Raw genomic sequence first — 12,784 nt, 5'->3', positions numbered from 1 at the left:
ATGGAGATGTGAGAGCTGACGGAAAGGAACCAATCAAGGAGGATTATGGGCTCAGGTGAGTGAGTAGACAGTGGCACCACTTATACCAGGGGAGATTGTAAATGGATCAGCTTCAGGGAGGCAGGGCAGTCTAGTGGGAGGAGGGAAATACAAGATGTGTTCAGTTTAGATATGTTGAGGCTTTAAGTGCCTGTGGAAAAGTTAAATAGCTATGTAATTGAATATCTAGAACTCAGTGATTTAGGAATTGTCAGCCTTTATACAGAGAGGATATTTATTGTCAGTATTTATATGTGCTAAGAATAAAGAGAAATATTTATCATTTAAGTTTCAGTAATTTTTAAAATACCTATTACATACTATTGTAGTTGTTTTCACACACATTATCTAATTTACCATTTACAAATATTCTGTGGAAAGAGGAAAGAGAAGTTTCATTACAATTGCTTTTCTATAAATGAACAAATTGATATCCAAGTGAATTAATTTCCAAGTTAAATTAATTTAGTGCCAGCAGAGTTGAGAAGTAGACTCAGTTACTTAAAGTCTAGTCCTCTTGCAGTGTAATTAGTGACATCTTATGTCCGTATTCATTCTGGTAATGTGGCAGCCATCTACCAGTAAGGCCAGTCACAATGGTGCATCCATAAGGCAGTGCTTCACAATGCTGAAGACACACAGGAAGGTCTTGGGTTCATGTCCCAAGGTATTCCTCTGTCCAGTGGGTGCATGTTTGTATGCCTGTGATCTTGACTAGTTGAGGCTGAGGGTGGATTGCACTTTGAGAACCCTATTAGAGATCTTTCGCTCTCTCTTTCTTTCTTTGTCATGGATGGAATAAGTACCTTTTTAAAAATATATACATATAAATATATATATATATGAGCCAGGCAGTGGCACAGTAAAACAGTGCTCTGCAAAGCTGACTCACATGGGAAGGTTCTTGGTTCACGTTCAGAGACCTCCCTTTAACACTCACGGGGGTGTGCGTGATCACGATCTGGGGCTGGCTGAGGCTGAGGAGTAGATTGTGGTGTCAAGGCCTTGTTTGGGGCATTGTTTCCCTCTTTTTTCTCTCAGTCTCACTCATTCATAAGAAATATCCTTTCGAATAAAAGTTTTTTTAAAAAAAGAAATCTAGCAGTCAACTTTGTAACAGTCCTACTAACTATAGAGTTTAGAAATAAATTAATATATTTATATTTATCATGAGATCAGATTATCTACCCTTTGCAAAATTCAAGTTATGGCAACATCAAGCAGAAACATCCAATCTGCAATGGATTTGACATAAGCTATTTTGTTTGGTATTTCAATAACAAAATAACACAACATACAACTTTTGAAAAAAATTGGTTTTTCAATAAGCTATTTATATATCTACAAGCTAAAAAAAATCCATATTTCAGCTAATATGGTCTCTTGAGATGATTTCTTTACTCATAAAGTGTCTGGTTGTTCTCATTGGGAAAATAAACGTTGAAGAGATGTCCTAGTTTGCATAAAGTTGGCAATTACAAAAAAGAAAAAAAGAGAAACAATTTCTATGAATGATAAATGATACTTTTGATGGGACCCAGTCATTAAATATCCTGATCAATTTATCTGTTTTATTGTAATCATACAATGCTGTTTGGGGTTTACGATCATGAAAAAGACAATCCCTGTATTTGAAAGATATCTGAGAGTAATTGCAGAGACACAAAAGGAAACACTGAGACAAAATGTAATTGTAATATAAATCTCATCGTGTAACAGTTTATATCAATATTTGGTTTAGAGTAAGAAAGGTAAATAAGGTAATAGTGGAAGCTTCATGAAATCATTGTCAATAAAACCACATAAGATGATTTTTAGAGATAAGAGGTATAATAAGAGTATTGTGATGATGGAATACTTCAGTTAATATACCTGTCAACCTATTTCACGGATAGGTATTGAAAATACTAAATAAGCCAGAATCAGGGTCATTTATTGACAGTCCTAATTAGTCATGAATGCCTTTCTTTGGTTCCGCCGTTATTTATGCTTTCATAGCAATGCTTTCCTTAAAAACTGTCATCATACTGCATCCTGTGTGTTAAGCTTCTATCCATCTCAGCTGGTGACTGAGACAAATGTTAGCTTTAGTGGATCTATCTTACTTAATGGAAGACATCTACTTGTTCAATTTATAGTAAAGATTTGATATATTACCAAGTCTCAGCCTTAATTTCACTTTCTTTAAAATCATAACTACTTCAATAGAAACAATTACTCGGAAATATCCACAATATATTTTTTAATAGGTAGACAAATAGTTGGAGTCATTTCCCTAAGGCTATATTCTAAAGACCTATCATTAGTGCATCGTAATTACACTTTCATGGTTGGGTAAATAAACCAGACAGCTTTCTTTCATTATAATCTATCAAAATAAAGAAGAAAACTTGTTGCAAGTTTTGAAAACTTTACTATATTTCACACATACTCTTCACTTTGTAATATTAAGTTATTCAAGCTAGTGTTTCTTTTTTTTTCTTTTGGAGAATTTTTTGCTATCAGGTGTGTGCGCTCGCTAGAAAAACAGAGAGAGACCGAGAGACAGAAAGCGAGAAACCACCTCGGGGGTGGGGGGATGGCCACGCTGCAAGCCCTTCTCCGTTCTCCTCCTGGGATCTTGGGCACACATGCACATGCACCCGGCGTGAGTTTAAGCCATCGGGACTGGGACTCGAACCTCGGTCAACTACGTGGGAGTCCAGTGACATAGCCATTACACTAACTGCTGGTCCCAAGCTGGTGTTTCTAATCATGGATTTGAATTAATAAATTTTATTGAGAGAACTCTAGTGTTAACACAATATCATAAGTACTTGAACTGTGACTATTTAATAACTATATTGTCATTTTGACCATTTAGAACTTTTTACTCCTTTACGGAGATAGTACATGTTAATGGAACTATATCACAGAAATAATACTCTACATCAAGATATAAAGATTTGAGAAAATAAAAGCACCAAGTTATGTAATTAAGTTAAATACTGGAAATACTGACAATGTGTTTATGTATCCAAAAGTACTAAATTTGTTTTCTAAGAAAGCTATTGACACATTCTTAAACGAATAACATGCTGCTGCTATTTTAATTGAACTAGCAAATCCTTTCAAACGTGCACCTACCACAAAGCAAGCATCTTGAAATTTAAAATAACTCTGCCTGAATGTAGTGTCTGATTTTAATATGGGTTTTAATTTCAACACAGTTTTAAATGTTTTAAAAATTCTTTTCAAATTTGGTAGTTGTGGAGGTCAGATAATGGCACAGTGATAAAACAAAACATTTTTTCAGGCAGACTCACATGGTAAGGTCACTGGTTTGCCTCTGGAAGCCTCCCTGTGTAAGATGGGTATGTGTGTATTCCTGGTCTGGGCTGGTTCATGCCTGGGTTCGTTCTCAGTTTCAAGACCCTGTTGGGGTTACAACATCTCTTCCTCTCTCTCTCTCTCTCTCTCTTGCTCTTCATCTTTCTCAATCATGAAATTTAATAAACAGAGAAAATAATAGGAATTGTAGGACAAGTTTCTACAGCACTTACCATAAACATTCTGTGTGTTGAAAATCAGTCGGGAAAACAGAATCCTGGGACAAGTCTCAGAATTTGAGATATAAATTTGGGGATATGATCTTCGAAACCATGACAGTAAATGATTTTACATAGAACAGGAAATGTGTGAAGATGAAAGAGAGTGGAAAGGAAATGAAAGAAAGGAGGGAGATGGGGAAAAAGGAAAATCAAGCTATGACAGATTTCTCTGCCTTTCACTACTCTGCGGGAATGACAACTGTGGTAGTCCTCTTGCCTTCTCCTTGACAATGTCCATTCACTTTCTAGATTTAGTTCTTCCATTTGTTCTCATTGTGAGGTGGTAAGTGCTGATGTATTGGTTATTTGTTGTTGTGTGACAATAATACAAGAGAGTTAGCATGTTGAAACATCACACGTGTGTTATCTCAGTTTATGTGGTTGAGCACATGCACTGTGTAGCTTAGGCTTTCACAAGGCTGAAATCAAGGTGTCAGGCAACACTGCAGTTGGCTCTTCCGTGGACTTGGAAGGATCTGCTTTCAAGCTCACAAGGTGTTACTAGTATTCACTTCCTTTGGGTTTGAGGGCCTCAGTTTTCTTTCTGGCTGGGAGGTGGAAGTCACATGTAGTATCTGTCTCATACTGGCCTTTTCAAAAGAACGTGACTGATAAGTGATGTTGATTATGATTTATATAAACATATATGACATATATGAATATATGCTTCTTTTATTTGTATAGTGTTATATATTTATTTTAAATAAAACAGCAAACATAATCAAATAACTACTTAGAATTTGTTCCCTTGTATATTTCTAATAAAAAGTAAAATTTCACTAGACTTTTATTTGTATAGTGTTATATATTTATTTTAAGTAAAACAGCAAACATAATCAGAATTTGTTCTCTTGTATATTTCTAATAAAAAGTAAAATTTTACTAGACCTGTTTTCCAAAGTCATTCCAATTTGCCTTATTAACTCAAAATGGCACACATTAACATTGTTTTACACATTGTTGATGAGCATGAAAAACTAACTGTAAGCAGATGGATCCACTCTCTAGAATGGTTATTTCTGAGGTATATGTTGAAATAAATGGGTGCCGAATATCAGTGAAATAATTTTCAAATACACATTCTTTTGTTAAATAATTCATGAAAAAAATCAAACATAATTGAAGGTTTAATTGTGTCCAAGTTTCTACTTGACATTTGAAATGTGATTGGTTTGGTATAAAATAATTATAATAATACAAAGATTTCATTTAATGATTAAAGATATGTTTTATTTGCTTAATGAATGACAAAAAAGAAAAAGAAAAGTACCTCATCTTCTCACCTAATTATTTATTTACTTAAAATCACAACTTTTGTTTTGAGTTTGCAAGCTTTGCACTTTTTGATGACGTGGAAAACATTAATGCCAAAGGTGGTTGACTTTCAATCCCTTTTTTTCCTTTACAACTTGATGATATGCTTGTTTTCTTTCTTTGTTGTATATGTTTGTTTTAAGTTTTTTTAGAGCGCATGCACTCACCAGACACAAAGACAAGAGAGAGAACAATAAATTGCCCCAGAGGGGATGGTCAAGCTGCAATTCCTTATCCTCCATTCTCTCCTCAAGATTTTGGACACACATGCCACATCCCCTGTGTGATTTTCAAGCCACCAGGTCTAGGAATTGAACCTTGGTCGACTATGTGGGAATCCAAAGCCTTAATCATCACGCCACCTGCTGACCCTGCTTTGTTTTCCTTAATTATGATGTTAGGATTGATGACTTTTACTGTTTTTGTGATGAACTACGTTAGCTTTATGGCCATTCCTAACTAATAATTTGTCATTTTTGTCTTTTAGGTGTACTTTTCATACGTGTAAGAAGGTTAGGATTTGTCATGGTACTTTTTTTATCAAAATATAAAATGTAGTATAAAGATGCCATAAACTTGCATCAGAAAATTTATAAAACACTCATAACTACCAAATACTTGCACAAAGTACCAGAATATTATAGCAAATTATAATAAATAGCATACAAATAACTCACAGTATAGAACCTTGGTATTATTACTTTTTTTCCCGAGAAAGAATGTTGCAAATTGGTGCAAACCTAGGAACACTTAAAAACGTTCTCCTTTCAGACTTAGCCTTCATAACACTATAAACTGGGCTCAAATTTATAAGTCACCATTTTTTCATTTTTTAAATTCTTTGAAACCTAATAGAATGTCATGAAACACTTCTTTTAAAAGTACCTATGCTTTATAATAGTCATGGACTTATGAGCAGAAGAAATTCTAAATTCCTAATAAGAGTTTAGAATTTCCCCCTGTCAGGGTAGTTCTACTCTTCTCTCTGGTTTTAATATCCTTGTAAAAGAAAAAAGAAACTAATGACTTAAATAGAACATAGAACGATTTGAACAGGTTGTACTTTCCAGTGATAGTATTTTAAATAATATGAAGCATCTTGCACTTAGTACAGAGAAACCAGGCTTGCAATTCCTCACAGGGAAAATATCAGGATAGACTGTTTCAGTGGGGTTGCTTTATGAAATAGAATATCTCTCTGAGCAACCTATAGCACCTATATAGCCAAGAAAGCTAGTAGAACTTAATATAGTATGAGCATTTTTAAGTGTTATGCATTGACATGTATGCTAAAGTATATATGTATGTATGTGTGCACTACTGTCTTAATTTAAATAAAATAATAAGTTAGTGAACTATCATGGATTGCACTGATAGTGAGTAGAATTTTGTCATTGACATGTGGCTGAGGGCAAAGAATAATTAGATTTGAAGAGTGTTTCCTATTCATTCAGGATTTATAGGGTCCTTAGAGAACAGTGGTAACAACCTTTCAGAAGTACTGATTACAAAGTGAAATCCTCTGCATATTAACTAGAGACTTTTACCCAAGAGGACCTAGGAAAAGCTAACAGTCTAGAGAGAGAAAAAAAAAAAAAAAAAAAAAAAAAACCTAGAAGGTAAGCCAAAAATTCTTTTGTAGATTGAGAAGTCAAGCAACTGTCTTTGAATATAATGATTAAGGGAACAGCAGATAATGTGGTAGTTAAGGTGCTGGACACCTACATGGTTGACTGCAGTTCGAATCCTGAACCCAGTGGTTTGAAAATCATGCTGGATGTGTGTGCGTGCATGTCCAAAATCTCAAGATGAGAATGAAGAAGGGATTGGGGAGTGGTCCTCCCACTGGGAGAGGTGTGATTTCTGACTCCCCCCCTCATATCTTTCTCTATCTCTCTCCTCTCCAATGAGTGCACGTGCCCTATGGCAAACACCAAAAAAAAACAATGACAAAAAAAGAGTGGGCAGCAGATGGTGTAGTAGTTATGTTGCTAGACTCCCACATGGCTGACTGCTGTTTGAGTCCTGGAAGAGGTGATTTGAAAAATGAAAAAGGACACATGTGTGTGCATGCCCAAAATCCCAAGAAGAAAATGGAAGAGAAGGGGTTGTGGTGTGGCCATCCCCCCGTGGAGTGATTTCTCATTTTCCCTTTCACTGTCTCTGTCTCTTTCTCTGGTGAGCATACATGGCCTATGGCAAAAATTAGAAAAAGAAAAAAGAAAGAAAATTACACTGGACATGTGTGCATACCAAAGAGTGCATATGCTGTTTGGAACAAAAAAAAGAAGAAGAAGAAATATAATGATTAACATTTGGGAAAAAAGAAGAAGAAGAAATATAATGATTAAGACAACTACATTTTAGCTGAAGCAAGTGAAACTGAACAGAAAAGACAAAAAATGGAGGAGAGGCAAGAGCCAGAATTTCAGAAGATTCCTCAAGGCTCCTGAGAACTAGTGAATTCAGGGAAAAAAGAAATGAAGGTTTCTGATAATTCAGCTTCTAGCCCACAAACTTGAGTGGTAGGGAGCTCCTCTAGCCTTCTCTCTATCTCTCTTTCTGTGTCACTGTCTCTCTCTGCTTCTGTTTTCTCTCTCTTTTTTTTTTGGTAATTTTTCCTTTTTAAAATTTTCTAAGGTGAAGTATTCTCTTGCTTTCAGCCCTGCCTCATCTTAATTATCTCTTCTCCCCTTCCCACCCAGACAGGAGAGGCAAGAGCCAGAATTTCAGAAGTTTCCTCATGGCTACTGAGAACTAGTGATTTCACATACCATGCAGTTTTTGTATTTTGTGCTTTTTATTTAAAAAAATTAGTTTTTAGGGTTTTTTTTTAAGTGTTTTTCTTTTTTTCTTCTCTTTCTTTGTTATTGTTATTGTTGTTTTGGCTCTCTTTCTGTTTCCTTTTCTTTTTCTTTTATCTCATCTCTCTGCTCCTCAGTCTCCACTTACTGTGTTTCTAGATGGATATAAGGGAACTATAGCCAAACATTCAAATTCTATTTGGGTTAACATATTCCTCAATATATACTGAATCTGCTGCACAAAGGATCACAATGGAATGACAAAAGGATTCCAGATCACCTCTTTCTGTATGCTCCTGAATGTTCAGATTGAACTTCAAGAATTAGGAAAAAACACACCACCTATCTGATGACTAGAAATCACCACAGGACCACGAGAAATATGGGAAAGCAAGAAAATACCTCTCATCCCAGACAAAAGAATAACTCCTATTCATCCACAGGCAGTTTAATGTAAATTATAGGAATGTCAGGTAAAGAATTTAGAATATTTATAATGGTGAAGCTAACAGAGATGGAAAAGAAGAGAGACCATGAACTGCAGAAGAGAATGGAGAAAGGAGCTGATGAGTTCCAGGAGATGAGGAAATTCTTGCAAGATCTAAAACAGGAATTACACACTTTAAAAAATAATCAAAGGGACCTGTTAGAGATGAAAGCTATAATACAGGAAGTCAAAATCTCCCTTGAACATATTAAAAGCAGATTAGATCATATAGAAAATAGAATCTCAGACATAGAAGAGAAAATTGCTGGCCTAGAAAAATCCACCATGAAGACTGAGAAAATTGTCCCCCCAAAATGAGAATAATATATAAGAAATACTAGATACCACCAAATGTCCAAACATCTGGGTAATTGGTATCCCAGAAGGCGAAGAAACTCATAAGAGCATTGATAATCTATTCCAAGAAATCCTGCAAGGAAACTTTTCCAAACTAGAGAGGCACTCAAAGATCCAGTCCCAAGAAATACAAAGGACCCCAAATAGAATCAATCCAAGAAGATCTTCTGCAAGACACATTATAGCCAGATTAATCAAAACCACAGACGAAGACAAAATATTAAGACTGGCAGGAGAAAAACATCAAGTTACCTACAAAGGATATCCTATCAGGATAACAACAGACCTCTCATAGTAAACAATGTAAGCAAGGAAAGAATGAGAAAATATTTTCAAAGTGTTAAGGGAAAAGCAATTTCAACCAAGAATACTGTACCTGGCAAGATTATCCTTCATGTGGGAAGAAAAGACAAGAACATTCTTAGATAAGCAAAATTTGAAAGAATTTACCAGCACCAGACCAGATCTCTAAGAAGTTCTCCAGGGAAATGTTATATCAGGGAAATTAAATACAGACACACAAAATAAGAGTTCGAAAACCAAGAAAACGGCCAACTTAATCATAGGGACAAGTCTGGAGCTGAATATTATATCCCAGAATTGCTGATTTTCTTCTGGGCTTTGTTATCCAGTTTTAAGGACTTGAGATGTCGATAGGTTCATGTACCTACCATTTGAACAGAATCCTAATGTGTTTCCCTAAGTTTTAAGCAAAGTTCCTTAGGATTTCTTTGATTTAAGTTACAATTGCTTTTCTTGAAATTACCAGCTGAACTTGCTATTGAAAGTTGTTAGTTTATTTAAGAAATTGTGTGCTCAATAAAATGTGGGAGGGAAAGGAATGGAAGACAACTGTAGACACCAGAGATAGTGTGAGAAAAGAGTGGGAAAGGACAGAGGGTCAGAAACAGGGGCAATATATACATATATATAATCGATAACATGCATGATTAAGCCACTACGCAGTATATTCTGGATGGGAATTCACATTTAGTATGCTATGAAGATGCTTAGGGAATAAATGTACATTAATTAAGTTAAAAAAGTTTCAGGATAAAGAAGATATAAAACTATTTTTCTTGAAATAAAAAAATGCATTAAAATACCTATTTGATGACTGCAGTAAGCTATATAGCCCCAGCTAGGTGCTACTTCATAGTATGTTCATTCTACTCACTGAGGTTTATGCCTAAAGTCAGACTTGTGTTCATGGATATGTATACATCAACTGTGCTTGCTATTTAAAACATTTAGATTAATTAAGATCTTTAGTGAATCAGTAAAATGTGGTGGTGGGGGGAGGCATAAAAAACAACCATTGATACCAGAGAAGGGGGAAGAGGGTGGGAAATGACAGAGGGTGAGAGATAGGGAATCAGGGATGGGAGAAAAAGCAAAATATATAGGAAATGAGAAATGGAAAATTATTTGTTGATGATAATACATTTGCTGATGTGCTTGATTGAGCCAATATACAGTGTATTCTGGATGGAAAAGCTCATTTTATATGCTGTAATGATATACAGTGAATGAATGTAAATAAATAAATTTAAATAATAAAAAAGACAAAAATGATATTGAAATAAATTATATCACTCTTCTGTGGAAATGTGGGATTTTTAATGTGAAAGTGTAAAAGGAAACTACAAACTCATCTTTTGCATGAAGAGATCCAGTCATCTCATCAGTGATGACACCTTAGCTAAAGATCAGTGTAACATAAATGTATAGGTATATTTCTGAACTCATTGCAGTGAAATTGATCTATAAGCCTATCATTGTGAGTCTTATAGTCTTGATAATTGATTGATACCTTTTGAAATTAGAGAATGTAAATCTTTCAACTTCATTCTTTTTCAAAATTATTTTGACTCTTCTAGGCCTTTTCTCATTTCTACATAAATTTTGTTTTTGCTTGTTAGTTTCATTTTTCTTTTCTAAGAGAGATTTTTGCTACAGGGCACATGCACTCACCAGAGAGACAGAAAGCAAGAAATCACGCCCAGGGGGGATGGCCACACTGCAATCTGTTCTCGTCCATTCTGCTCTTGGGATTTTGGGCACACATGCACTTGCATCCGTTTTGAGTTTTAAGCTGCTGCACCTGGGACTCAAAACACAGTTGACTACATGGAAGTCTAGCAACATAAGCATTACACCATCTGCTATTTCATGGCTTGTTAATTTCTATATAAAAGTCTTCTAGAACTTTGTCAGAGAATTCACTGAATCTATAAAAAATTGGAGAATCATTTTCCCTTAATATTGAATCTTCTAATTCACACACATGAAATATAACTCAATTAATTTAGATTATATTTCAGCAACATACTCTAGTTTATAAAGTACAACTTTTTGCAGTTATTCTGTTAAATGTATTTTTAAATATGTTGTTGTTATTTAGATTATTGTAAATTAGATAGAATTTTCTTACATTTTTCATTTTTTACTGACATATACAAGTAAAATTAGATTTTCATTTATATTGATCTTATATTGTGCACACTTGCTCGAACTCAGTTATTAGAAACAATACTCTCCTTGTGGCATCCTTAACACTTTTGAGATGAAGTATGAAGAAGTTTATTAATTGTAGACATTTGAATGTTATACATAAATCAAATCAACACAATAGCAGATTTTTAATTTGCAGAGGACTTTTTAAAAATAAAGGGAGAAAAGTTGGCCACTGCCAGAGAAAGCAACAGTAGGAAAAAAAGACAAAGAAAGATGTAACAAATAGTAAAAAATGTTTGTAGAGAAAATTAAAATTTAACTATAATCACACTAAATATGAACAAGCTAAATTAACTCTTAAAATACCAAGATCCAATCCATCATTCTCCTGGCACCAACTTATGGGTAGAAGATGAGCTGGACACCAGCAATCCACTTCATATAAATAAATTATCCATAATTGATGAAGTGTAAAGTCAACTTGAATAGTAGTGTATTCTGAGTGGAAATTATTTTTTAATGTCACAGAGAATACTAGCTATTTTAGGTAGACTTGGAATTTCTTAGCCTTGCCACTAGGTAGCTGTGAGTTATGTGTTTCAGTTTCCTCATTTTTCAAATGAGAGTACTATACTAGATTTTAGTTGAATACCTACTGAAGTATTGTGTTTTGAAGTTTCTCCCTGCCTTAGTCAAAAAACGTACCACACCTTTGTTTTAAAAATTTCCAACATGATTTTTAAATTAATAAACTCCTGCTTACATTTTACTGCACAGTTCAAAATAAGTTTAAAATGCTTTGTATTTATGGCCACATAAGTGAAATAGATGTTGTTATATCTTTAAATCTGAAAATCAAGCAGTACGACAGTTAACTAAGATAGAAACTCCTAGTTATTTGTACACATCATTAGGTCTAATGAAGTTTATGAAATCTACTTGCATCTTTGAAAACATTTATTAATGTAGATGAAATATAACAATTCAACTTAACTCCTCAACCTTATTCTGTATGTTGAATTTGTGTTCCACGATTTTGCCTGGCTGTGTTATTATCACAAAATAGATGAATTCAGAGGAAAAAAAAATACAAGAATTAAAAATTGAGAGAAGGCAGGGCCAGCAGTTGGTGTAATGGCTATGTCGCTGGACTCCCATGTAGCTGACCACAGTTTGAGTCCCAGACCCAGTGACTTAAACTCACACCGAGCACGTGTGCATGTGTGCCCAAGATCCCGAGAGGAGAATAGAGGAGAAGGGATTGCGGCATAGCCATCTCCTGGGGGAATGATTTCTCACTTTCTGTCTCTCTGCCTTTCTGGCAAGCCCATGTGCCTTATAGCAAAAAAAAAAAAAAAAAAAAAAAAAAAATCTCTAAAAAAAAGAGAGCAGGGCAATTTTTCTAGCTTATTATATTATGGTAGCAGAAAAAGCAGAAAAATACGGATTGCTGATATTAATGTTGTATAATCTATCATTGACCTTATTATTTATTTAATTCTTATTTTTCTATTTATTTTCTTTCATTGCCAGAAGTTGTGTGTGCTCACTGGTGGAAGAATGAGGACCAAGAAAGAGTTCAAGCACACTCCACTGGAATTTGGTCACACCAAAATCCTTTTTCCTTTGTTTTTTAAAACGTTCAGGATTTTGGCACCTATGCATACATGCCCAGGGTGTTTTCCAGGCTGCCATGGCCAGGATTTGAACCATTGTTGGGTTTGTAGGATCTGGCT

The sequence above is a fragment of the Tupaia chinensis genome, unplaced genomic scaffold, assembly GCF_000334495.1.
Source record: "Tupaia chinensis unplaced genomic scaffold, TupChi_1.0 Scaffold000270_1, whole genome shotgun sequence".
Classification (NCBI taxonomy): Eukaryota; Metazoa; Chordata; class Mammalia; order Scandentia; family Tupaiidae; genus Tupaia; species Tupaia belangeri.
Note: the sequence above shows the minus strand (reverse complement) of the source record.